The sequence below is a fragment of the Megascapheus bottae genome, chromosome 2, assembly GCF_031878675.1.
Source record: "Megascapheus bottae isolate mThoBot1 chromosome 2, mThoBot2.hap1, whole genome shotgun sequence".
Lineage (NCBI taxonomy): Eukaryota > Metazoa > Chordata > Mammalia > Rodentia > Geomyidae > Megascapheus > Megascapheus bottae.
Window position 1 is genome coordinate 25,849,466 of NC_143510.1, and position 16,421 is coordinate 25,865,886.

At 39.8% G+C, this 16,421-nt stretch overlaps 1 long non-coding RNA gene across 1 annotated transcript in view; it reads left to right on the forward strand.

Annotated features, from left to right (window-relative positions):
- LOC150066592 (uncharacterized) overlaps positions 1-15,515 on the forward strand; it is a 67,740-nt gene extending 52,225 nt beyond the window's left edge. The window contains exon 3 of the long non-coding RNA XR_016539201.1: positions 15,079-15,515. This is a non-coding gene — a long non-coding RNA (uncharacterized LOC150066592). The remainder of the gene's footprint in view (positions 1-15,078) is intronic.
- The last annotated feature ends 906 nt before the right edge of the window (positions 15,516-16,421 follow it).

Below are 16,421 nucleotides of genomic sequence, written 5' to 3' on the forward strand. Positions count from 1 at the left end.
TGCCTGATCAGTCTGACTTCAGACAACTCTTCCACTCTCTGAACCTTCAGAATCATCCAGAAAGCCATTTGTGACTTCACTTGGTGAAACACAATGGAAGAGAAAAGGCATAGGAGATAACAAGGAAAAAACTATGACATGTAAAACACTTTCTGATACACCCACAGCATGGGTCATAGGTGCATAAGAACATTTCTATCAAGCTCAAAAGCAAGGCAAAGAAAAGCTTCGATATGAACCTTCCATTTTTCAACAGCACTGTTTTAAATCTTCTCTTCAAAGTAATAGGACAGAATAAATACAGTTTTTTTTCCTTCTGTTCAAAGGAAGTTAGGAACTAGGAAATACAAAACCAGGCCTCTCACAACAACATGCTTTTAGCATTTACTCTCTTCTCATAGCTGAACATCAATTTTACTGAGTTATGGGAAATTATTTTTCTTTACAGTAAAAGTTGTGAAGATTATATCAAGGCAGATGAGGGTGAATGGTCTGGATTCTAAAGTTCTAGCTCGCTCCTTCCTTCCTTCCTTCCTTTATCTTTCTTTCTTTTTTGTTGCTAATCAATATTTATACACATTTAAGAGACAATTGCAGGAGAAATACATTTACAAAACATATTTACCTAGTAAAGTCTAATTATTTGCCATAGCAACCCAGTTCTTATCATATAATAAATCCTAGAACAGAGCTAGCAGGTTTTTGTTTGCATTGGGACAGTTTTCTAAAGTCAACCATTCTGATGTAATTTTAATATTTTTTTCTTTTCCAATTTGAGTTATGAAAGATAAACCTTGCTGGTGGATAGGTGGTACCAAGAGCACTTCTTTTACACTGATGATTTGGTTAGGGCCAGATCCTAGATACTAGCTACTTGTTTCTCTTGAGAACAACAGAAAACAGTCTTGAACACACAACAAGCAGATTCTCATCGAAGAGGGTTCCTGCTCCTCTGTCACAGGAGAAGAGCAAAAAACACATGGGTCATAAGAATAAAACAAATCACTGTTGATTCTAAGCAAAACCTAAGTTGTTTTCAACATTTCAAAAAAGATTAGGTGAAAAGATGCTCATAGATAAGTGGCAAAAAAGGTTGTATGACAAAAGGTGTTAATTAAAATATTAATTAGGTGATATAGCATATTCATATGTGTCAACAACATAGTCATTTACTACACATTTGCAAATGGTGAAAGATAAGGAGTAATAGATGATGGCTGAGTATATTATATGAAGCTCAGAAGTTCTATCATTAAGTTTTATTTCCAAGAACACATAAAATATCTAGCCAAGTATGGTGGTACATGTCTGGAATATCAATAGTCAAGAGTCTGAGGCAGAAGAACTGCAAATTGACACTGACTGGGTCTACACAGTGAGTTTCATGCAAAACCTGAAAGTTTGGTCTACATAGCGATAGCCTGCTTTGAAAAATCAGGTGCAGTAGTTCATTTCTATAATCTCAGCTAGTAAGAAGCTAGAGATCAGGAAAGTCATGGTTCAAGGCCAGCAGTAAACGTTAGACTCCATCTAAAATAATCAGATATGATGGCAAGGTGTCTATCATCCCATCTACAAGTGAACTGGTAGATAAGAGACAGGTTCTTGGCAAAAATCTGAGAGCCTAAAGACCCCGTATAGCAAAAACACTTCTTAGCAGAAAGAACAGCACAGGAGGAATCAATGCCAAATTTTAATCTCTATTACAAAGCTATAGTGACCAAAGCAGTGTGGTACTGGCACAAGAACAGGCCTGAAGACCACTGTACTAGAACTGAGGACCCAGATATTAACCCACAGACCTATGGCCACCTAACATTTATAAGGGAGACAAAAAATAGAATGGAAGAAAGACAGCCTCTTTACCAAATGGTGCTGGCAGAACTGGTTAAGCACCTGCAAAAAATTAAAGTTGGATCCTTCTTTGTCACCCTGCAACAGGATTAACTCCAAATGGATCAAAGACCTTGAGGTAAAACCCAACACACTGAAAACTTGACAAGAAGGAATAGGAGATACACTAGGCCTACTGGCACAGGTCAAAACTTTCTCAATAAGGACCAAGAATCACAACAAATCAGAGAAAGGCTGGATAAGTGGGACTGCCTTAAACTGAAGAGCTTCTGTCTGGCAAAACATAACTAGCAAATTAACTAGAAAGCCTACAGAGTGGGACAAGATCATCACTAACCATACAACAGACAAAGGCCTTATATCTAAAATATATCAACAGCTCAAAAATTGAATCACTCCCAAACTAATCTCCAAAGAAACAACCATCCCATGAAAAGATGGGCCAAAGACTTAAAGAGAGTCTTCTCTGAAGAAAAAATAAAAATGGCCTATAGACACATGAAGAAATGCTCAACATCTCTGGTCATAAAAGAAATGCAAATCAAAACAACTCTAAGATTGCATCTCTCTCCAGTCAGAATGGCCAGGATCAAGAAAACTAATAACAACAGATACTGGAGGGGATGTGGCCAGGAGGGATCACTACTACATTGCTGGTGGGAGTGCAAACTTGTTCAACCACTATGGGAAGCAGTATGGCAGTTCCTCAAAAGACTAAACATAGAGCTCCCTTATGACCCAGCAATTCCACTACTTGGCATTTTCCCAATCATCCAGAAATAAGGACATACTAAATCTACTAGCACAACAAAGTTCATTGCAGCACTATTTACCAGAGCAAAGATATGGAACCAACCCAGATGCCCCTCAGTTGATGAGTGGATCAACAATATGTGATATTTATACACAATGGAATTCAATGCTGCTGTCAGAAATAACATTGCCCCATTTGTAAGGAAATGGAAAGACTTAGAAAAAAATCATATTAAGTGAAGTAAGCCAGACTCAAAGGAACATAAGCTCAATGGTTTCCTTCATTTATCATAATCAGTAGAAACCTTGGGCTCTCCTAGCAGAGATTTATAATAGAACAAAACCTTGATACATAAGGCCATATAGTATGACGCTAAATGAAAGGACCTCCAGGATATAGAAACAAAAGCCATATAATGAGTGATTGTTATCCTTAAGGTACCATATTATCTCTCTTTTGCTGTTCCTTGGTTATCTCATATTGTTACAATATTTCTCCTTGTTATCTGATATATATATATATATATATGCTTATTTGGGTATTTGAAATAGGATAGGGAAGGGGGGAAATCAAGATGGATGGGGGTAGGGGGAGGGAAATGGGGACCATGACATGAGAGAGGATATCAATATTTGTGAAGTAATGTACCTTCTATCTGGTGAATATAATGTAACCCTTCTATTAATTACAATAAACATATATGGAAAAAAATCTGCAAGTGGGGCTGTGGCTCAAGCATTAGAGCTCTAGTCTTGAGAAAGCCCAAGGACAGTGCTCAGGCCCTGAGTTCAAGGCCCAGGACTGGCAAAAAAATATATGAAGTCTTGCCAGAAAAATAACTAAAGTAAAAAGGAGTTGATATGATTGTACAAGTGGTCGAGCCCCTGTCTAGCAAGAATGTAACACTGGTTTGGGCGTATGGACTAGTGGTAGAGTGTTTGCCTAGCATTCAGAAAGCCCTGGGTCCAATTCCTCCGTCCCACATACACAGAAAAAGTCAGAAGTGGTACTCTGGCTCAACTGGCAGCGTGCTAACCTTGAGCAAAACTGTTTAAGAATTGGCAGATTAGGAAGGAAATGGGAACCATGAGAAAGGGTATCAATGTATGTGAAGTAATGCACCTTCTATCTGGTAATGTAATCCTTCTATTAATTACAATAAAAATATATGAAAAAAAGAATTGGCAGCTTAGAAAAAAAGAATGAAACTCTGATTTCAACGTCCTGTATTGGGTGCCCTCAACCCCTCTCACAAAAGTATTCAAGTATTATATGACCACAGATATTTTTTGCCCTTCCTGGGGCTTGACCTCAGGGCCTGGGCATTGTCCTTGGGCTTTCTCAAAGCTAGAGCTAGACCTCTTGAGCCACAGCACCATTTCCAGATTGCTTTCTGCATGTGGTACCAAGGAATTGAATCCAGAGCTTCATACATGCTAGACAAGCACTCTACCATTTTATAACACCTTCAGTCAAAATAAGCTCACAAGATGAGATTTCACAGGAACCACACATTAAAAACAATAGGGAGAAAAACATATTCATTTTCCCCCAAATCCTTTATGCAGTGCTTTGTATGGGTTTGAGTAGAGAAGGTAATGCTAAGAACCTCCCATCTGTGTTGTCCTTCAGCACAGGCTCGGTGTGACCACTTCTGATGGGAATAGGCATTGTTCCATGTAATACCCTGCCATCTTTGTTCCTGAGCTGTCTATGGAGCCAGATATCTTGCTCATAGCTTGGTTGTAGTGGAAGGACAGAGGAAACTGCTGCTCTGCAAGTAGAAATCTTATAGCTCTGGGAGCCACCACATCATTTCAAGGAATTAGGAGCCACTCTACATGAGTGAGATTCACAGAGTTGATTATCAGCTCTGAGTTGTAAGGCATTGCCCAGTGTCATTAGCAGCACTTCAGTCTTTCCTGTGAGCCAGTACTCTGATGTCTTCCTCTAAGGCAGATACCAGAAAAGGTTGTTACCAAAGCACAGTGGAGTTTCTCTTTCTTAGATACAATACTGGACCCCTTTAAAGGGCTCCTGACTGAGTGTTTTGCTCAGTGCATTATCCTGCAGGATAATGGTGTAGAAGTCTTAGATATAAAAGTAGCAATCCTGAGAGGAAAGAGGCTGCTATGGCAGATAACAGCCATGTCTTCTGAAAATGGGAGGTGCTGACAGTGATGGTACTGGTGAGCCCTTTTGACGTCAACTGAAGATTGTTTGATTTTTGGCAGAATTTCACAAAACTGAGTTGTTTTCATCCTTTCAAGCACTCTTTTTTTTTGCCAGTCCTGGGCTTGAGCTCAGGGCCTGAGCACTGTCCTTGGACTTTCTCAAGGCTAGAGCTCTACCACTTGAGCCTCAGCACTGTTTCTGGCTTTTTTCTATGTATGTGGTACCGAGGAATTGAACCCGGGTCTTCGTGCATGCTAGGCAAGCACGCTACCACTAGGCCAAACTCCCCACCCCGCAAGCACTTATTTTATAGAATTAAAACGTGACAGAGAGAGTGAAAAGGCATCCTGTTCAAGGTTGCATACTTAAATAGAGTTTCTGACTTTAAAGATTATGTGCTCTTTTTTTTTAAAGATCATTTGCCATTTTAATTTACCCATATCTGTCTAAATTTCTCTTAATATTTTTTTGGGGGGGTGGAGGGTTGAGAATACCTCCCATACAGCCTTTCAGAGTGATGCTGCTCATTTCTCAGGATAAAAAATGCAATCAGAATGTTCTACTCCTTCTTAATCTCTTCATACTTCTGTGATTCACATGTGATTTAATTATGGTCTATTGGTTATTGACTATTCAGTGAAGGACTCAAGAATGAGGAGGAAGAAGCCATTGAATCAAGACTGCAACTAGCAGTAAAACTCACACTTTTAGGCCCTGGCCCCAAACTCCAGGTGGAGTTTCCTTAGAGAAAGTCTGTCAGATCTGGACACTTGCCCAATACCCCAAATAAAAAGATGAGTAATAGTGATGGGTAGAGAAAAGAGATTTATTACAGGCCACAAGCTAACACTTCCATCCATCCTCAGCCATCTGTAGATAAAAATATGAGCTTTAGGTTTAAATAGAAAAAGAACAGGGGGAGGGGGCGGACAGAAGGTGACAGAGGAAGGAAGGCATGCATAATGATTCAACAACCTTGGTCAATATAGCCTGGTTGATTGATATCAAAGTGTTCAAGAAAAGTTATCACTGTGATCACTGGAGAGGAACAATCTGGTCAGGATACAGAAGTTATTATTATCCGATGGGTGAGCTGACTGGAGGAGGCTCTCCTGTTCTTACTTTGGAACAAAGTTTCCCCCATTTCTTCTAGAAAAAAAAAATGTTATTGACGAGTCGTGCCCTTCCAGATTTCAAGTCAGCTTCTGAAAGGTGACTGACTCAGAGCAAAGATAGACCCAAAATGGAGGCAAGGACACCAAGTACTTTTTCTCCTGTTTTTAGTTAATTCATGAACCCAAATAAGGAGTCAGTGATTTTCAATATAAGTAGTTTCAGTACCTCCCATCCTCAGTCTTATGGCTCTTTCAGTCATGATCTTCTTTAATTCCTTAGCTTTTTCATTGTTTCCCAGCCTATTCTCTCAAATTCAGATCAGTACTATGATCCTTCCAATAGCTATAGGATGCATTTTCTTTGGGGTAATTAAATTCTCCAAGACAGGAGAACAGGAGCAGCAAAGGTTTATTAGGACACTGTTTAAGAAAGATGATGGACAGCTAGGCAAAGGAGCATAGTTTCTTTGATGCTGTTTCTCCTCCTGCCACTGCTGCTGTAGCAAGGTGGGGGGTGAGGGTGGAAGACAAGCTTTCAGGGGGTTAGTGAGAGTGTTTCTGGTTGTCTAGATATCTAGATATCCTCTCTCTCTCTCTCTCTCTCTCTCTCTCTCTCTCTCTCTCTCTCTCTCTCTCTCTCTCTCTCTCTCTCTCTCTCTCTCTCTCTCTCTCTCTCTCCTCTTTGTGAACCCCATCAGCTCTCTTTTTCAGACTATGGCTGGGTTTATATGTAAGCATTCCACGAGTTCCTTGACTTTTCTCCACATGCCATGTCTTAAGTGGGGCTTCCTTCACATAATGCACAGTTAGATTCTGCTCCTTGTAATTTAAGAGTACTATATTTTGTATCTTATATAATGTCTATAAATAATGAAAATCCCATAGTTAAGTTGGCTACATGAAAGGACCACATATTATCCCCTTCAAAAGAAGTGGGGAAGTATCAAATGGCATAATCCATTACTTTTATTTTTTAACTAACATATATTAGTAATGTAAGGTGAATTTCCAGGCATGTTTATAATATATTTCAATCATTCTTACCCCTTCAATCTCTCTACCTTATCCTTTTATCACCTTTCTAAAGCCCAATCCACCACTGACCAAACATTTATTATAAAATTCTTTTTCATTTCATTGCTTTCTTTTCTTAAAACTCACCAGGTGTTCAGCACCAAAAATAAATAAATAAATTCTCATGAGGATGATGGATCATTATTAAAGCCAATGCTAATCATTAAAATGCATTTGTAGTGTGGGATACATTAGGCTATCTAAATTAGAGTGGCATGCTTTTAGTCTTAAAAGAGATAATTGTATTAGGATTGAAAATTAGAGATGTTTAAAAGGGGTATTATATTATTGCTTTTTCTAAAACTCTGAATGAAAATATTCAAAAAAAGCATATATTCAAAATTCAGGAAAGGAAATAGTTCTATAGATTCAAAACATAGAAACTCTGAGTTTTAAATACCAAATATGTGTAAATGGCCCTCATTTCCAGCTTTTCCCAGCAAGGGATGCAGACTGCCTGCTAGGGCCATCTTCTTTAGGTTACTAATTGGCCTGATTGCATTCCCAAGGAGGCTTTGAGTAAGAAGGAAGGCTCTTTCTTTTTCTTCTTTCTTTTTCTTCTTCTCTCTTCTTCTTCTTCTTCTTCTTCTTCTTCTTCTTCTTCTTCTTCTTCTTCTTCTTCTTCTTCTTCTTCTTCTTCTTCTTCTCCTCCTCCTCCTCCTCCTCCTTTCCTTCCTTCCTTCCTTCCTTCCTTCCTGCCTTCCTGCCTTCCTGCCTTCCTGCCTTCCTGCCTTCCTGCCTTCCTGCCTTCCTGCCTTCCTTCCTGCCTTCCTTCCTCTTATTCTGCTGCTGCGGCTGCTGCTTCTCTTCTTTTGTATTAATGGTCTCTGATAAAGAAATACTGTGAAATTATGTAAGTGATTGTGATTGTCTTCCCTTTTGCTTTTGAAAAGATAAATATGAAACAGTCCCCACTTTTCAAACGAAGAGCCAGAAATATAAATACAAAAGGAGGAAATTTAATGTTCTCATTTGAAAGTTTGGTAAGCAGCAGAAGTAGAGAAGATAAAATAGCACCTGGGGGAAAAAACCACAGAAAACACAAGAGGCACCAGTCACTAATCTCTTTTTCCTCCAGAAAGAAACAAAGAATTCCAGACCAGATGGCTACAGAATAGCAAAATGAACAGGATCCACACAACGCGGTGACCCATGGCCTCTACAGAAAAACAAAACAAAACAAAGCATATTTTTGGAGTAACTCCCATCATTTTCAGAACAATGTCTACATCTCCGTGGAAAACTAGGCCCTTTAGTTTAGTTTAGTTTTTTTTTTTTTTTTGCCAGTCCTGGGCTAGAGCTCAGGGCTTGAGCACTGTCCTTGGGCTTTCTCAAGGCTAGAGCTCTTCCACTTGAGATTCAGCATTGTGTCTGGCTTTTTTCTATGTATGTGATACAGAGGAATCCAACCCGGGTCTTTGTGCATGCTAGGCAAGCACTCTACCACTAGGCCAAACTCGCAGCCAGCTGTGTTTAGTTCTAAGCAACCCTATGTATGCACGGTGACCCGTGATATTGAATCTCACACTACCCTCTTGGCAGGTACTTAGGTGAAGTCTGGAAACATTTATTTCCAAAATAATGTCCTTTTCCAATCAGCTTCTCAGAAAAGAAGCAGCAGCAGCAGCAGCAGAAAATAACATATCTGACAAGTTATTAAGAGTATACATAAAAAACTGAGGATAAAATAAGTCTTCACAGTTTTATTTTGCTCTTTTTTTTTATGCCAGTCATGGGCTTGAGCTCAGGGCCTGAGCACTGTCCTTGGACTTTCTCAAGGTTAGAGCTCTACCACTTGAGCCTCAGCACGACTTCAGGCGTTTTTTTCTATGTATGTGGTACCAAGGAATCGAACCCGGGTCTTCATGCATGCTAGGCAAGCACTTTAACCACTAGGCCAAACTCCCGGCCCCATCTTCACAGTTTTATAAAACAAACTTAAAATTTCCTTGTAGAGTGTAAAAGTTCTAGCCCAAAGCACAAAACTATAGCCATTGTAAGAGATCTGGACCTTTTGGATAGAGGCATAGAATTTAAGCAGGATATTGGTGCTAAGTAATCATTTATGTTTTATTTGTAGAACAGAACAGATTCAAATTTTTTGGTGTTTTGCTGAGATATAGGTGAGATTTGTAAGAAATGTAACATGGTACTGAAATGTTCAGTGTTTCTGTAAATCAATTTTCTTTAAAAAGAGTTCTGCAAAGAAATAAAATTTTCACCCACCTATTAGTGAAAACTTCACCTTTCATTCACCTGTTGGTTTTCCTTTCCTTATTTCTCTATTACTTATGCTACCTGTGGAACTTTTTAAATATGAAGAAGAGAATGGATGCTTTTCTTTTGTTTAAAGGAAGCAGAAATTAAGATTTCCAAAGCAATAGAATTTCTGTCACAACAAATATACAGGTTTCTTAGCCCTCAAAGTCATCCATATGTTACCACTGGGTTTGCCCTACATAAAATAGACTTTGAGAAAACAGATTTAGACACGGTTTGGATGTAAATGTTCACAACTAATCAATCCTATGTTAACTGACACACTATTTCAATTAATGAAGAAAACTGAAAGGAGTGACCAGGAAACTTAAAGCCACAGCAGCACGTGACAAAATATATTGGGAATGCTTTAATAAAGACTACTTGTTATGATGACAATTTCCTTCACTTATTTTTTAAAATATTTTTATTGTAATTAATAAAAGGGTTACATGATATTTGCCAGATAGAAGGTGCATTAATTCACATACACTGATACCCTTTCACATGTCTTGGTCCCCATTACTCTCCCGCCATCCCCATCCCTCATCTTGTTTTCCCCCCTTCCCTCTCCAATTTCAAATAACCAAATACGAATATATCCAATATATCAGATAACAAAGTGAGATACTGTAATATGAGATAACCAAGGGACAGCAAAACAGATGAGAGATAACATAGTACATTAAGGACAACAATCATTCATTATGTGGCTTTTGTTTCAATATCCTGGAGGTCCTTTCAATTAACTTCATACTATATGGCCTTATGTATCAAGGTTTTGCTCTATTGCAAATCTCTGCTAGTAGAGCCCAAGGTTTCTACAGATTATGACAAATGAGGGAAACCATTGAGCCTAAGTTCCTTTGAGTCTGGCTTACTTCACTTAATATGATTTTTTCTAAGTCTTTCCATTTCCTAACAAATGGGGCGATGTCGTTCTTTCTGACAGCAGCATAGAATTCCATTGTGTACAAATACCACAACTTGTTGATCCACTCATCAACTGAGGGACATCTAGGTTGGTTCCATATCTTTGCTATGGTGAATAAAGCTGCAATGAACATTGTTGTGCTAGTGGATTTAGTATGCCCTAGATTCTGGATGGTTGGGTAAATGCCAAGTAGTGGAATTGCTGGGTCATAGGGGAGCTCTATGTTTAGCCTTTTGAGGCACTGCCATACTGCTTTCCATAGTTGAATGAGTTTGCACTCCCACCAACAGTGTAGTAGTGATCCCTCCTGGCCACATCCCCTCCATCATCTGTTGTTATTAGTTTTCCTGATCCTGGCCATTCTAACTGGAGTGAGGTGAAATCTTAGAGTTGTTTTGATTTGCATTTCTTTTATGATCAGAGATGTTGAGCATTTCTTCACGTGTCTATAGGCCATTTTTGTTTCTTCTTCAGAGAAGACTCTTTAAATCTTTGGCCCATTTTTTAATGGGATGGTTGTTACTTTGGAGGTTAGTTTTGGAGTGATTCAATTTTTTGAGTTGTTGATATATTTTAGATATGAAGCCTTTGTTTGTTGTTTGGTTGGTGAAGATCTTCTCCCACTCTGTAGGCTTCCTGATCAGTTTACTAGCTATGTCCTTTGCCATACAAAAGTTCTGCAGTTTAATGCAGTCCCACTTATCCAGCCTTTCTCTGATTTGTTGTGATTCTTGGTCCTTATTAAGAAAGTTTTGACCTGTGCCAGTAGGCCTAGTGTGTCTCCTATTCCTTCTTGTAAAGTTTTCAGTGTGTCAGCTTTTACCTCCAGGTCTTTGATCCATTTGGAGTTAATTCTAGTGCATGGTGACAAAGAAGGATCCAAGTTTAGTTTTCTGCAGGTGCTTAACCAGTTCTGCCAGCACCACTTGTTGAAGAGGCTATCTTTCTTCCATTCTATTTTTTTGGCTCCCTTGTCAAAAGATTAGGTGGCCATAGGTCTGTGGTTTAATATCTGGGACCTCAGTTCTATTCCATTGGTCTCAGGCCTGTTCTTGTGCCAGTACCAAGCTGTTTTGATAATTATAGCTCTGTAATAGAGTCTAAAGTTTGGTATTGAAATTCCTCCAGCACTGTTCTTTCTGCTAAGAAATGTTTTTGCTATACGGCGTCTTTTATTATTCCATATGAAATTTTGGATTGCCTCTTCTATTTCTTTAAAGAATGCCATTGGGATATTGATGGGTATTGCATTGAATTTGTAGATAGCCCTTGGCAAGATTGTCATTTTCACAATGTTGATTCTTCCAATCCAGGAGCCTGGGAGGTTTTTCCATTTCCTTAGTTCTGCTTTAATTTCCTTTTTCAGGGTTTTAAAGTTTTCATCAAAAAGATCCTTTACATTTTAGTTAAGCTAATTCCTAGGTACTTTATTTTCTTTGAGGCTATTGCAAAAGGAGTTGCTTTCCTGATTGTTACCTCGTTCCTCTCACTGTTGGCATAGAGGAAGGCAGTTGATTTTTGAGGGTTAATTTTATAGCCTGCTACCCTTCCAAAGTTTTGAGTCAGCTCAAGGAGCTTGGGAGTAGAGTCTATAGGATTCTTTAAATACAGAATCATGTCATCTGCAAAGAGGGATAGTTTTACTTCCTCTTTCCCTACTTGGATTCCCTTTACACTTGCTTCTTGCCTTATTGTACTGGCTAGGAATTCTAATACTACGTTAAAGAGGAGTGGAGAGAGTGGGCATCCTTGTCTTGTTCCTGATTTTAGAGGGAATGGCTTTAGCTTTTCGCCATTAAGTATAATACTAGCTGTGGGTTTGTCATACACAGCCTTTATTATATTGAGGAATGTTCCATGGATTCCTAGTTTCTCCAGAGCTTTTAACATAAAGGGGTGTTGGATCTTGTCAAATGCCTTTTCCACATCTATTGAGACAATCATGTGGTTTTTGTCCTTGCTCCTGTTGATGTGTTGAATTATGTTAATTGATTTGCGTATGTTGTACCAGCTTTGCCTCCCTGTGATGAATCCAGTTTGATCATAGTGTATAATTTTTTTGATGAGTTGTTGTAGACGGTTGGCCAGTATTTTGTTGAGAAGTTTTGCATCGATGTTCATCAAAGAAATGGGTCTATAGTTCTCTTTCTTTGATGAATTTCTGTCTGGTTTAGGGATGAGGGTTATACTGGCTTCATAAAATGAGTTTGGTAAGGAACCTTCATTTTCAATTTGGTTGAAGAGCTTGAGGAGTATTGGTGTGAGCTCTGCTTTGAAGACCTTATAGAATTCAGTTGTGAATCCATCTGGCCCTGGGCTTTTCTTAGGTGGAAGGTCTCTTAATGCCATTTCTATTTCAGTGCTTGAAATAGGCCGGTTTAGTTGAGATAGTTCTTCTTGGTTCAGTGTGGGTATGTTAATATTGGCTAGGAATTCATCTATTTCTTCTAGATTCTCAAATTTGTTGGCATAAAGGTTTGAGAAGTATTCCCTCATGATACTCTGGATCTTGGTAATTTCTGTCGTGATATTACCATTTTTGTCTGCGATTTTATTTCGGTATGCTCTCTTCTTTTTTTGTTCCCAGGGGCAGGGCCCAGCCAAGGGCGTGGGCTCCAAGGGCGGAGCCATGCCTTTCTGATTCTCAGAAGGGAGCCTGACTGCTGGAAGACCCTTCAGTTCCCTGCTGTGTTTCTGCGGCTTTGTCCAGGAGTCTGTGACTGTGGGGGGCCCCTTGGTGCCTTCTAGCTCAGGATTCCCAGCTGTAGGATGCCGGGCTCACGATTTGAGGGGGACAGATGCTGGCTCCTATTTTCCTTCACACCCTACCCACTGTTGTAAGGCAGGGTCTCAGTGCCCCCCACTCTCCAGACCCAGTGGCCTGGGAGAAGAACCTGTTGGGTGGGTGGGAGCTGGGACAGCTCTGCCTCCCTTGGTGGGGTGCTGGGTCTTAGCGTAGCCCGCCTGTGGACTTCAGTCAGAGGCCTGGGAGAGAAACCTTGTGGGCGGGTGGGGGCCAGGACACCTCCACCTCCCTTGGTGGGGTGCTTGGTCTTAGCGCCCCCGCCTGTCAGTCTCCAGTCAGTGGCCTGGGGGAGGGGGCTGTTGGGGGAAGGACAGGATTCTAAATTCCTTGGCCCCCTGCTCCTGCTAGTTTTTCTCGGGTGGGGTGGGGTGGAGGGGTCTGAGTTAAGTTCTATTGCTTGACACCAGCTCTGCTTTCCAGATTGGTTTGGGGACCTGTTGTGTTACTCATGCCTCTGCATTTGGCTGTGGGTGCTCCACGGTGGTGGGGAGTCTTTCACTCCCCTCGAGTCTCCTCTGCCACCTGTGTTCCGTGTCTGGGTTCCGCTGCTTGCTGTTCTGGTTCCGCGTCTGGGTTCCACTGCTTCTGCGGCTTGCTGGCTCAGTGCTATGCTGGTTTCTGCAGGTCAGGGCTGCCCTGCCCGGTGCCCTCCGCCATGGCTCGTGGGACTCCCTGGTTCTCTCTTTTTGTCAGAGAAAGCTAGGCAGAGTCCCTATTGTCTCGGCGCCATCTTCCACCTTCCTCCAAGACTTATCTTTTATCCTCCTCCTTCACTTATTACCAGTAACTTTTACCTGTATTCAGTTATTCTACTTTTACTCCATGATGATCCCTTCTATTTAACATATAAAACTATATGGTTTTTACAAATCCTAGCTTCATATTTCGACTTCCCCCAAATGGTCAGTATGCTGCCTTATACAGGAATGATCCTTGTTAATTATAAATCGAATGATATCCTCTGCATTATGGTTTCGCTGCTTCTTGGAATTCATAGAAAGCCCAGAAGCCGAGAGTTAGAAATTAGAATTATTTATTAAAAGAGGTTGCAAAGGAGATATCCTAGCCTCACAATCTCTTAATTGAGAGGGCCTGTGGGAAGAGCAAGTGAAAATGTGTCCCATGTGAACCTGTTAGGAACAACTCAAAGAATAAATTTAATCTTTTAGTGGGTAGACCAACACTGTAATTTTCTTGCTAAAGTTCAAACTCAAGAATAATCCTGATTTTCCTCATTGCCAATCTTCAAGTCTAACCAACACAGACAATAATCACAAAGATCAGTAATGTAAGAAGCCGGAGGGCTAACTCAGAGGACTTCTGCAGAGAGATGTGAACAGTTAGTTACATTCTCTGTTTAAACTGCTACTTTCTTAGAAAGCAGAAAGGAAAACTTAGTGAGAAGAAATTTCTTTAGAAGCCACTGGCCCTTTTCATTTAAGAAGCAAAAACCTATACAATTATGAAACTAGTACCAGTATAAAATGGTTGTTGTGAGGGTATATTCATACAAGTGAAATTCTGTGAAGTAGAACTTTTTAAGATAAAGGAAGAATAGTTTTCTTAATAGTTATTAAAAGCTGTTCTTTTTCCTTCTTTCACTGCCCAGATGCATTACCAGATATAACCTTTGCCATCTCCATGTGTATAGGCAGTTCAAAGGAAGAGATGTGGAAAAACTTTCTTAATCTCCAAATGATTTATCATGGGAAAATCAGCAATAAAAAAATACACAGAAACTCGGAGGTTGTTGGCCTCTCCTGAGCTCAGTTATAGCTAAGGTTGGGGAAGGAGAGGATCCAAGTTGCAGTGAGAGATAAATGGGGAGTTCTAAAGTTGGAATTTGCATGCAAGTTTATTCAGCTGACTCACTTATTTTAAAGAAAAGAGAAATTCAGAAAAACAGTATCTATCATTCTCAGTCTCTCTATCAATCATCTATCTATCTATCTATCTATCTATCTATCTATCATCTATCTCTGCCTCTTGGTTCCTTATTTTTATATTCATTTTATTTCACTTAAAAATTACATCCATGTGAATGTTTTGAGTGTTAGTGCTTCTATTTAAATTGGATTTACCTTTGGATTTGCTATGATTTTTGCAGGATGCCACGAATGTGATGGATGTCAGGTGTTCTGAAGAGATGAATCTCTTTTTCATGATTCCTGCCTCATTCCTATGTCTAAAATTTACAAAGATTCTCCACTGGAGCTGTGCCTGGCCTGTGCCATGCTGATCACCTTCTATTACCTCCCCCGTGACCCTAATGAAGCATCCAGACAGCTTTGAAAGCTGGGTGAGCAAACAAGGACAACAGAGCAAGGAGTCATGGAGACTTCTGTTCCAGACAGGAGACATTTATCTTGGGAAGATGTTTTAAATAATGTGACAAAACAACACTGTTATGAGGAGTAAATTCCAGGTAAAGATGGCACTTTTGAGAGCCAAGATCAAGGCAACCATGTCTGTGATTCAGACACTGGGGAGTGATGTTTCTGGAGGTGGAAACCATGACCTTTCTCCTTAAGACCTTAAAGCTCAGTAATAAAACCTGTAAAACCAAAACAGATCAATACCAGTGTTGTAGTGTGTCAGCCATTTATCCCCACACCACCTAGCATTTATACAATGGTAACACCTACTCATTTGATAGTGTTGAGTTGCTGGGAGATTTATACCTCAGCAGTGAGACATATTTCGGTATTCATTTTGGTTACCTGAAAGCTTGCTAAAACATACTTGTTAGAATTTGTAGCATAAGAGATCTGCGATGGATGTCCGGAATTTGCCTTCTCATCCCTCCCTGCCTTCTCCTTCCCTCCCTCCCTCCCTCCCTTCCTTCCTTCCTTCCTTCCTTCTTTCCCTTCCTTTTACTCATACTTTCTTTCTCCTTTCTTCTGTCCCTCCTTCCTCCCTCCCTCCTTTTCTCCTCTATTTCCATTCTTCCTTCTGTCCTATCATTTTATTAATACACAATTGATAGTAAAAATTAAGTCTCAGGTTATATTATTGTAATAATTTCACAGCTGCAAATCAATGTACTTTGAATAAGTTCACTCTCTTTATATAGTGCCTTCACCTTTTGCCTCCTTTTGCAAAGGTGGAGTTTTTTTTATATTTGTGGGGTTTATTTATAGTTGTGTGTACATATATGCATATATATTCAGCTCTATCTATCTATCTCTCTATCTATCTATCTCTCTATCTATCTACCTATCTGCTATTATATATTAGTAACTCATCCTTTCCCTCTCTCTTCCCTTTTTTGCGCCCCAAGCAGCCTGCCTTTGTACTTAAAAGTACTCCTTGCTGACTATATACCATATTTCTTCCACTGATTGGTTGTTGGGCTCTTAGGTAGTTAGTTATGGTGAATAGTGCTGTAATAAGCATGGGCAAAAAGTACTATTCTTCATTGTTGATTTACATTGCTTTGGGTATATGTTC